General features: G+C 52.6%; 1 protein-coding gene across 1 annotated transcript in view; it reads left to right on the forward strand.

The window, feature by feature from the left end:
* The window catches only part of LOC123748333 (limbic system-associated membrane protein), a 489,037-nt gene that overhangs the window by 107,271 nt on the left and 369,885 nt on the right, over positions 1–11,881 (forward strand). The window lies entirely within an intron of this gene.

Here is an 11,881-nt window from a genome sequence, read left to right on the forward strand (position 1 = left end):
CGACAGACAGTATGGTTTTCGATCTGGTAGATCCTATGTATCGAATTTACTCAGTTTCTATGATTGAGCAACAGAGATATTACAGGAAAGAGATGGTTTGGTTCACTGCATCTATCTGGACCTAAAAAAGGCTTTCGACAGAGTTCCACATAAGAGGTTGTTCTGGAAACTAGAAAATATTGGAGGGGTGACAGGTAAGCTTCTAACATGGATGAAAATTTTCTGACTGATAGAAAAATGAGAGCAGTGATCAGAGGCAGTATATAGGACTGGAGAAATGTCACAAGTGGAGTACCACAGGGTTCAGTTCTTGCACCAGTGATCTTTATTGTCTACATAAATGATCTACCAGTTGGTATACAGAATTATATGAACATGTTTGCTGATGATGCTTAGATAATAGGAAGGATAAGAAATTTAGACCATTGTCATGCCCTTCAAGAAGACCTGGACAAAATAAGTATATGGAGCACCACTTGGCAAATGGAATTAAATGTTAATAAATGCCATGTTATGGAATGTGGAATAGGAGAACATAGACCCCTCACAACCTATATATTATGTGAGAAATCTTTAAAGAATTCTGATAAAGAAAGAGATCTAGGGGTGGTTCTAGATAGAAAACCATCACCTGAGGATCACATAAAGAATATTGTGCAAGGAGCCTATGATACGCTTTCTTACTTCAGAATTGCTTTTAAATACATGGATGGCGATATACTAAAGAAATTGTTCATGACTTTAGTTAGGCCAAAGCTTGAATATGCAGCTGTTGTGTGATGCCCATATCATAAGAAGCACATCAACAAACTGGAAAAGGTGCAAAGACATGCTACTAAGTGGCTCCCAGAACTGAAGGGCAAGAGCTACGAGGAGAGGTTAGTGGCATTAAATATACCAAAACTAGAAGACAGAAGAAAAAGAGGTGATATGATCACTACGTACAAAATAGTAACAGGAATTGATAAAATCGACAGGGAAGATTTCCTGAGACCTTGAACTTCAAGAACAAGAGGTCATAGATTTAAACTAGCTAAACACAGATGCCGAAGAAATATAAGAAAATTCACTTTCGCAAACAGAGTGGTAGACGGTTGGAACAAGTTAGGTGAGAAGGTGGTGGAGGCCAAGACCGTCAGTAGTTTCAAAGCGTTATATGACAAAGAGTGCTGGGAAGACGGGACACCACGAGCGTAGCTCTCATCCTGTAACTACACTTAGGTAATTACGCACACACACACACACACACACACACACACACACACACACACACACACACACACACACACACACACACACACACACACACACACACACACACACACACACATACACACACACAGGATACAGAATAGGAGATGAAGTACTTAATGAAACGAACAGAGAGAAAGATCTAGGAGTTGATATCACACCAAACCTGTCTCCTGAAGCCCACATAAAAAGAATAACGTCTGCGGCATATGCGAGGCTGGCTAACATCAGAACAGCGTTCAGGAACCTGTGTAAGGAATCATTCAGAATCTTGTACACCACATATGTAAGACCAATCCTGGAGTATGCGGCCCCAGCATGGAGCCCGTACCTTGTCAAGCACAAGACGAAGCTGGAAAAAGTCCAAAGGTATGCCACTAGACTAGTCCCAGAACTAAGAGGCATGAGTTACGAGGAAAGGCTGCGGGAAATGCACCTTACGACACTGGAAGACAGAAGAGTAAGGGGAGACATGATCACAACCTACAAAATCCTCAGAGGAATCGACCGGGTAAACAAGGATAAACTATTCAACGCTGGTGGGACGCGAACAAGGGGACACAGGTGGAAACTGAGTACCCACATGAGCCACAGGGACGTTAGAAGGGACTTTTTCAGTGTCAGAGTAGTTAACAAGTGGAATGCATTAGGCAGTGATGTGGTGGAAGCTGACTCCATACACAGTTTTAAATGTAGATATGATAGAGCCCAGTAGGCTCAGGAATCTGTACACCAGTTGATTGACAGTTGAGAGGCGGGACCAAAGAGCCAAAGCTCAACCCCCGCAAGCACAAATAGGTGAGTACAAATAGGTGAGTACACACACACACTACATACAAAATCCTCAGAGGAATCGACAGGGTAGACAAGGATAAACTATTCAACACTGGCGGTACGCGAACAAGGGGACACAGGTGGAAACTGAGTACCCACACGAGCCACAGGGAAGTTAGAAATAACTTTTTCAGTGTCAAAGTAGTTAACAATTGGAATGCATTAGGCAGTGATGTGGTGGAGGCTGACTCCATGCACAGTTTCAAATGTAGATAAGATAGAGCCCAGTAGGCTTAGGAACCTGTATACCAGTTGATTGATAGTTGAGAGGCGGGACCAAAGAGCCATAGCTCAACCTCGGCAAGCACAAATAGGTGAGTACACACGCACACACACACAACAGTTCATCAGCCACAGGGAGTGCCTTAATCGACTGAGCTACGACATGGTCAAAAGAATTACAACCGGGAAATCATCCTGATTTACCAACGGATCCTGCAGTCTCTCCGAGACATAAACCAGGGTTTTTACTCAATTCCCCCCATGCACTTGAGCTATGTCAATAGGCTGTTCTACCTCTTCGCCCTTACTTCATTACATATTTCCCGGTTGCAATTCTTTTGACCATATCGTAGCTCAGTCGATTAAGACAGCGTCTGGGATCCTCTCGGACGAAAGGTTCGAACCCTCGTCATGTCCCTTGTGGATTTGTTCATTTACTAACTAACTATTTTTTCACACCACACACACACACACAGGAAGCTGCTCCGTAACAGCTGTATAACTTCCAGGTACCTATTTATTGCTAGGTAACAGGGGCATTCAGGGTGAAAGAAACTTGGCCCATTTGCTTCTGCCTGGTTCGGGAATCGAACCCGGGCCACAGAATTACTAGTCCTGCGCGTTGTCCGCTCAGCTACCAGACTCATACACAGTTGTAAGGATCGTGTGTGTGTGTTTGTGTGGGTGTGTGTGTGTGTGTGTGTGTGTGTGTATAATTACCTATGTGTAATTACCTATGTGTAGTTACTGGATGAGAGCTACACTCGTGGTGTCCCATCTTCCCAGTACTCTATTTGTCATATAACGCTTTGGAACTACTGACGGTGTTGGCCTCCACCACCACCACCTCACTGACCTTGTCCCAACCGTCAACCACTCTGTTTGCAAAAGAAAACGTTCTAATATCCTTTGTTTCCTTTAGCTTGAATCTGTTTCCTATTGTTCTTGAAATTGCTGATTTCAGTAATTCCTCTTTATCAGTTTGGTCGATTCTGTTATTATTTTGGTAATCATATCACCAACTTACACTCCACACAACAATCACAACATCGTGATACATCAAATGAATCACGCTGAGGACCCAAATCTGAGATCCTGCAGTCTCTCCGAGACTGCAGGATCCGTTGGTAAATTAGAATGATTTCCCAGTTGCAATTCTTTTAACCATGTCGTAGCTCAGTCGATTAAGGCAGCGTCTGGGATCCTCTCGGACGTAGATTCGAACCCTCGTCACGGCCCTTGTGGATTTGTTCATCATATCACCAAATTATAAGTGGTGATCATATCACCTATTTTTCTTCTATCTTCTAGTTTTGTCATGTTTAACACCTCTAATCTTTCCTCGTAACTCTTGTTTTTCAGTTCCAGAAGCCATTTTGTAGCACGCTTTTCCACCATCCCAGTTTATTGATGTGCTTCTTGAGATATGGGCACCATACAACTGCTGCATATTCCAAGTTCGATCTCTCAGGTCATGGACAGTTTCTTCAGGATTTCACCGTCCACTGTGTATTGAAAGAGGAGCGTCAGAGGGAGAACATTCCTGGATGACAGCGCCAGAGTGCACGGGGGAAGGGGGGGGGGGGAGGGGGGGGAAGGGGAGGAAGGGGAGGGGAGGGGATAGGGGAGTGTGTGTGTGTGGAACTCTAGTTCAGTTTCAGTGCAAGCCTCGGGAATCCTAGAGGGTGCAGTAGTACCCCTAGATTGCAATTCTTTTGACTATGTCGTGGCCTAGTTGTCTATATAGCGTGGCTCTGGGAACACCCAGCGTACAGGTTCGAGCCCTCGTCACGGCTCCTACAGATTAGCTCAATAATTATAATAATATTAATATTAATAATAAGACAACAGAAAATTATAGTTATCCAAGTCTCACAAATAATATTATTGACAAGAGTTGCATAGAAGACTGAATGGTATTTGGCCATTAAGAGGCAGCCCGTCCTCTTAACACAACGTCGCATTTTGACGCATACTCTACCATAGGGCAAAAATTGTCGTAGTAGAAAATGGAAGCGGCTCGCGAAAATTGACATACTGTCCCGTTTTTTGTTTTAGGTTCTCTGGTAGGTTAGGCTTAAGGGCATCTTTGTACGACAGTTTCTCAACGGTGTGAAGCCTTAGGAGGACGGGCTGTAGGAGGAGGCAAGCGACGCGCGGACACACTCACCGTCAACGGGAAGGACGGGCGGTGTTGACGGCCGGAGCCCTGTCTTGGGATATAAACAGACCTGTCACACTGGTGCTGGAGCCACACTGGTGCTGGAGCCACACGGGTGCTGGAGCCACACGGGTGCTGGAGCCACACGGGTGCTGGAGCCACACTGGTGCTGGAGCCACACGGGTGCTGGAGTCACACTGGTGCTGGAGCCACACGGGTGCTGGAGTCACACTGGTGCTGGAGTCACACGGGTGCTGGAGCCACACTGGTGCTGGAGTCACACGGGTGCTGGAGCCACACGGGTGCTGGAGCCACACGGGTGCTGGAGCCACACAGGTGCTGGAGCCACACGGGTGCTGGAGTCACACTGGTGCTGGAGCCACACGGGTGCTGGAGCCACACGGGTGCTGGAGCCACACGGGTGCTGGAGCCACACGGGTGCTGGAGCCACACTGGTGCTGGAGCCACACGGGTGCTGGAGCCACACGGGTGCTGGAGCCACACGGGTGCTGGAGCCACACTGGTGCTGGAGCCACACGGGTGCTGGAGTCACACTGGTGCTGGAGCCACACGGGTGCTGGAGTCACACTGGTGCTGGAGTCACACGGGTGCTGGAGCCACACTGGTGCTGGAGTCACACGGGTGCTGGAGCCACACGGGTGCTGGAGCCACACGGGTGCTGGAGCCACACGGGTGCAGGAGTCACACTGGTGCTGGAGCCACACTGGTGCTGGAGCCACACGGGTGCTGGAGCCACACGGGTGCTGGAGCCACACGGGTGCTGGAGTCACACTGGTGCTGGAGCCACACGGGTGCTGGAGTCACACTGGTGCTGGAGTCACACGGGTGCTGGAGCCACACTGGTGCTGGAGTCACACGGGTGCTGGAGCCACACGGGTGCTGGAGCCACACGGGTGCTGGAGCCACACGGGTGCTGGAGCCACACGGGTGCAGGAGTCACACTGGTGCTGGAGCCACACTGGTGCTGGAGCCACACGGGTGCTGGAGCCACACGGGTGCTGGAGCCACACGGGTGCTGGAGCCACACGGGTGCTGGAGCCACACGGGTGCTGGAGCCACACTGGTGCTGGAGCGACACGGGTGCTGGAGCCACACGGGTGCTGGAGCCACACGGGTGCTGGAGCCACACGGGTGCAGGAGTCACACTGGTGCTGGAGCCACACTGGTGCTGGAGCCACACGGGTGCTGGAGCCACACGGGTGCTGGAGCCACACGGGTGCTGGAGCCACACGGGTGCTGGAGCCACACTGGTGCTGGAGCCACACGGGTGCTGGAGCCACACGGGTGCTGGAGCCACACGGGTGCTGGAGCCACACGGGTGCTGGAGCCACACGGGTGCTGGAGCCACACGGGTGCTGGAGCCACACGGGTGCTGGAGCCACACTGGTGCTGGAGCCACACGGGTGCTGGAGCCACACGGGTGCTGGAGCCACACGGGTGCTGGAGCCACACGGGTGCTGGAGCCACACGGGTGCTGGAGCCACACGGGTGCTGGAGCCACACTGGTGCTGGAGTCACACTGGTGCTGGAGTTACACGGGTGCTGGAGTTACACGGGTGCTGGAGCCACACGGGTGCTGGAGCCACACGGGTGCTGGAGCCACACGGGTGCTGTAGCCACACGGGTGCTGGAGCCACACGGGTGCTGGAGCCACACGGGTGCTGGAGTCACACTGGTACTGGAGCCACACGGGTGCTGGAGCCACACTGGTGCTGGAGCCACACTGGTGCTGGAGCCACACGGGTGCTGGAGCCACACGGGTGCTGGAGCCACACGGGTGCTGGAGCCACACGGGTGCTGGAGCCACACGGGTGCTGGAGCCACACTGGTGCTGGAGCCACACTGGTGCTGGAGCCACACGGGTGCTGGAGCCACACGGGTGCTGGAGCCACACGGGTGCTGGAGCCACACGGGTGCTGGAGCCACACTGGTGCTGGAGTCACACGGGTGCAGGAGTCACACTGGTGCTGGAGCCACACTGGTGCTGGAGCCACACGGGTGCTGGAGCCACACGGGTGCTGGAGCCACACGGGTGCTGGAGCCACATGGGTGCTGGAGCCACACGGGTGCTGGAGACACACGGGTGCTGGAGCCACACTGGTGCTGGAGCCACACGGGTGCTGGAGCCACACGGGTGCTGGAGCCACACGGGTGCTGGAGCCACACGGGTGCTGGAGCCACACTGGTGCTGGAGCCACACGGGTGCTGGAGCCACACGGGTGCTGGAGCCACACTGGTGCTGGAGCCACACTGGTGCTGGAGCCACACGGGTGCTGGAGCCACACGGGTGCTGGAGCCACACGGGTGCTGGAGCCACACTGGTGCTGGAGTCACACGGGTGCAGGAGTCACACTGGTGCTGGAGCCACAATGATGCTGGAGCCACACGGGTGCTGGAGCCACACGGGTGCTGGAGCCACACGGGTGCTGGAGCCACACGGGTGCTGGAGTCACACGGGTGCTGGAGACACACGGGTGCTGGAGACACACGGGTGCTGGAGCCACACGGGTGCTGGAACCACACGGGTGCTGGAGCCACACGGGTGCTGGAGCCACACGGGTGCTGGAGCCACACGGGTGCTGGAGCCACACGGGTGCTGGAACCACACGGGTGCTGGAGCCACACGGGTGCTGGAGCCACACGGGTGCTGGAGCCACACGGGTTCTGGAACCACACGGGTGCTGGAGCCACACGGGTGCTGGAGCCACACGGGTGCTGGAGCCACACGGGTGCTGGAGCCACACGGGTGCTGGAACCACACGGGTGCTGGAGCCACACGAGTGCTGGAGCCACACGGGTGCTGGAACCACACGGGTGCTGGAACCACACGGGTGCTGGAACCACACGGGTGCTGGAACCACACGGGTGCTGGAGCCACACGGGTGCTGGAGCCACACGGGTGCTGGAGCCACACGGGTGCTGGAGCCACACGGGTGCTGGAATCACACGCGTGCTGGAGCCACACGGGTGCTGGAGCCACACGGGTGCTGGAGCCACACGGGTGCTGGAGCCACACGGGTGCTGGAGCCACACGGGTGCTGGAGCCACACGGGTGCTGGAGCCACATGGGTGCTGGAGCCACACGGGTTCTGGAACCACACAGGTGCTGGAGCCACACGGGTGCTGGAGCCACACGGGTGCTGGAGCCACACGGGTGCTGGAACCACACGGGTGCTGGAACCACACGGGTGCTGGAGCCACACGGGTGCTGGAGCCACACGGGTGCTGGAGGACCCAACACATAGTCAACTTAATCTCCAGGGATGACTTAGCTGGCTGGGGGGAAGGTTGCTCGACTTAAACCTTAATGGCTTCGTGTTATATATTTTGATTGTGAAGTATTTCTGTGTTACGTGAGCCGAGTTCGGTGTGTGTTTAAGGTCTCGTAGGGCGAGGTAAAGGTAATTATGGGGACAATGGGTAAACCGGTATGTCTATATATATTAAGGAAATATGAGCTGGGGGATATGAGAGGGAGGAGGAACTGTGAACCAATCTCTTGGACCATCGGGGATTGAACCTCGACCCTCCAAAAAAAAAGCTAAAAGACTTTGTGAAGGATTGGTACCCAATAATTTGGACCATCTGGGAAGAAGCCTCTACCAGGCCTGAAGCGAGACTGTGGCTTTTAGCCTGGTGCATCTGTACACCTGCTCTGACCTACCAGTTGTAGCTTAATGTACGTTTTCGGTATTTTACGTGAAAGACACGTTTGATAGGTACGTTTTCGGGCGTTTACCCTCACTCAAGGCATGGAAATGTTTGCTGTCTCAAAACATCTAATGGATTTTGAGTGACTCACATTGGTATATTCGACGTTTTTTAATGTTTAGATCATTACAAATCTACGTTTAAAAAATATATATAATATTTACAATTATACAGAGGTTTGTCATGAATACAGTGGTAAATATAGTTTAATACGTGATGGGTAAAGTGAGAATTTGTCGTGACAACAATATAAGCATGAATATGGTGACTATGACTCACCTGAGACCCTTCTTGTTCTTCATGAGTAAAAATTGTTAATGAAACATTTTCTGTGACGTGCTTATTGATGACAAGATTAGTATATTACTATTTGTTTCAGGAAATATTTAATACAAAGCAATTTGTTTACTGATGATAGATAGGAGAGAATTTAATTGAAAATTTAATATGTATGTTTCCTCACTAACCCTAAACCCTCTGTCTCATTCCCACACCTACATCCCTCCATCTTTCTCCCTCCCTCTGCCCCACACTACATCCTGCCCTCCTCTCTGCCTTCTCTGCACCTTTATTTCTCCCTCCCTCTGCCCGACACTACATCCTTCCCTCCTCTCTCTCCTTCTCTGTCTCTGTCCATCCTCCTCACCCTCCACAAACCAGGACGTGGTTGCTACCCCACTTGTCACGCCCGGAGCGTAGTGTGAGCCCGTAACCGCCACACTCATGCATCACACACCACAATCATGAGGCCCTGGAGACCCATTCACGAATGCCAACAATGTAGAAGAGAAGATCGAAAGGAAGATAAACGAGGATTGGATCATTTATTATTATGAGTAGAGAAAATTAGCTTCTCTCCCACCTTCCCTTCACCCCTCTCTTCCTCCCCCTGCCAGCCAACGCTGTTTCTGAAAACGTAATCAACATAACGTTAACAACCTTGTTTCACCTCAGGTCTGAGCTCCCTCTATCTCCTTCCCTCTTGCTTCTTCTGCATTCATTTCCTGTCTGCTTGTAATAAGGGGATATGTTACAGAAATAGCACGCACGCGGGCGCACACGCACACACACGCATGCATTACACGCATGCTGTCCACACAACACGCGATATAAGCATGGATTCAGGTATGACAAGTCATGCTTCGCAGGATTAACTGAACTCTATGACCAGGCAACAAAACTCAGGTAGGAAAGAGAGGGCTGGGCAGACTGCATACTTTTGGATTGCCAGAAAGCCTTTGACACAGTACCGTATAAGACACTGGTGTACAAGCTGGTGGTGCAGGCAGGAGTAAAAGGGATCGAACATCCTTTATCCTGCACACCTTAATACTGCACATCTTCATTCTGCACTCTTTTATCCTGCATCCTTCCATCCTGCACCCCCTCCATCCTGCACCCCTCCACCCTGCACCCTTCTATCCTATACCCCTCCATCCTGCACCCCGTCATCCTGCACCCCTCCATCCTGCACCCCGTCATCCTGCACCCCTCCATCCTGCACCCCTTCATCCTGCACCCCTCCATCCTGCACCCCTCCATCCTGCACCCCTCCATCCTGCACCCCTCCATCCTGCACCCCTCCATCCTGCACCCCTTCATCCTGCACCCCTCCATCCTGCACCCCTCCATCCTGCACCCCTCCATCCTGCACCCCTCCATCCTGCACCCCCTCCATCCTGCACCCCTCCATCCTGCACCCCTCCATCCTGCACCCCTCCATCCTGCACCCCTCCATCCTGCACCCCTCCATCCTGCACCCCCTCCATCCTGCACCCCTCCATCCTGCACCCCTCCATCCTGCACCCCTCCATCCTGCACCCCTCCATCCTGCACCCCCTCCATCCTGCACCCCTCCATCCTGCACCCCTCCATCCTGCACCCCTCCATCTTGCACCCCTCCATCCTGCACCCCTTCATCCTACACTCACCCGTGTAACACCTCATGTGGCATCACTTCAGCTAACACCTTCATGTTTACCACTACATCAAACACCAATCTAACACGTCCTTCATCTAACACGTCCTTCATCTAACACGTCCCTCATCTAACACGTCCATCATCTAACACGTCCTTCATCTAACACGTCCCTCATCTAACACGTCCCTCATCTAACACGTCCCTCATCTAACACGTCCCTCATCTAACACGTCCTTCATCTAACACGTCCCTCATCTAACACGTCCCTCATCTAACACGTCCCTCATCTAACACGTCCCTCATCTAACACGTCCCTCATCTAACACGTCCCTCATCTAACACGTCCTTCATCTAACACGTCCATCATCTAACACGTCCCTCATCTAACACGTCCCTCATCTAACACGTCCTTCATCTAACACGTCCCTCATCTAACACGTCCCTCATCTAACACGTCCTTCATCTAACACGTCCATCATCTAACACGTCCCTCATCTAACACGTCCCTCATCTAACACGTCCCTCATCTAACACGTCCCTCATCTAACACGTCCTTCATCTAACACGTCCATCATCTAACACGTCCCTCATCTAACACGTCCCTCAACTAACACGTCCCTCATCTAACACGTCCCTCATCTAACACGTCCCTCATCTAACACGTCCCTCATCTAACACGTCCTTCATCTAACACGTCCATCATCTAACACGTCCCTCATCTAACACGTCCATCATCTAACACGTCCCTCATCTAACACGTCCCTCATCTAACACGTCCATCATCTAACACGTCCCTCATCTAACACGTCCCTCATCTAACACGTCCCTCATCTAACACGTCCCTCATCTAACACTCTCCTCATCTAACACGTCCCTCATCTAACACGTCCCTCATCTAACACGTCCATCATCTAACACGTCCATCATCTAACACGTCCCTCATCTAACACGTCCCTCATATAACACGCATCTAGTAATGAGGGAACTCGGTCCAGTGGTGGGGAGAGACTCGGTCCAGTGGTGGGGAGAGACTCGGTCCAGTGGTGGGGAGAGACTCGGTCCAGTGGTGGGGAGAGACTCGGTCCAGTGGTGGGGAGAGACTCGGTCCAGTGGTGGGGAGAGACTCGGTCCAGTGGTGGGGAGAGACTCGCTCCAGTGGTGGGGGAGAGACTCGGTCCAGTGGTGGGGAGAGACTCGGTCCAGTGGTGGGGAGAGACTGGGTCCAGTGGTGGGGAGAGACTCGGTCCAGTGGTGGGGAGAAACTCGCTCCAGTGGTGGGGAGAGACTCGGTCCAGTGGTGGGGAGAAACTCGCTCCAGTGGTGGGGGGAGACTCGGTCCAGTGGTGGGGAGAGACTCGCTCCAGTGGTGGGGAGAGACTCGCTCCAGTGGTGGGGAGAGACTCGGTCCAGTGGTGGGGAGAAACTCGCTCCAGTGGTGGGGGGAGACTCGGTCCAGTGGTGGGGAGAGACTCGCTCCAGTGGTGGGGAGAGACTCGCTCCAGTGGTGGGGAGAAACTCGCTCCAGTGGTGGGGAGAGACTCGGTCCAGTGGTGGGGAGAGACTCGCTCCAGTGGTGGGGAGAGACTCGGTCCAGTGGTGGGGAAGGAGTCTCAGTAGTCCGTCTTTGTATTCATTTCTTTTTCAAATAATTTTTTCTTCGTAACTTCCTGGGGTGTTCTCACTACCTTTGTCATCGTTAGTCATGTTTTTGTTCTCTAGCGCCTGTTGTCGGGTAATGGCCCTCTCCCGGTGATGAATTA

This window comes from Procambarus clarkii, chromosome 22 (genome assembly GCF_040958095.1).
Source record: "Procambarus clarkii isolate CNS0578487 chromosome 22, FALCON_Pclarkii_2.0, whole genome shotgun sequence".
NCBI classification, from domain to species: domain Eukaryota; kingdom Metazoa; phylum Arthropoda; class Malacostraca; order Decapoda; family Cambaridae; genus Procambarus; species Procambarus clarkii.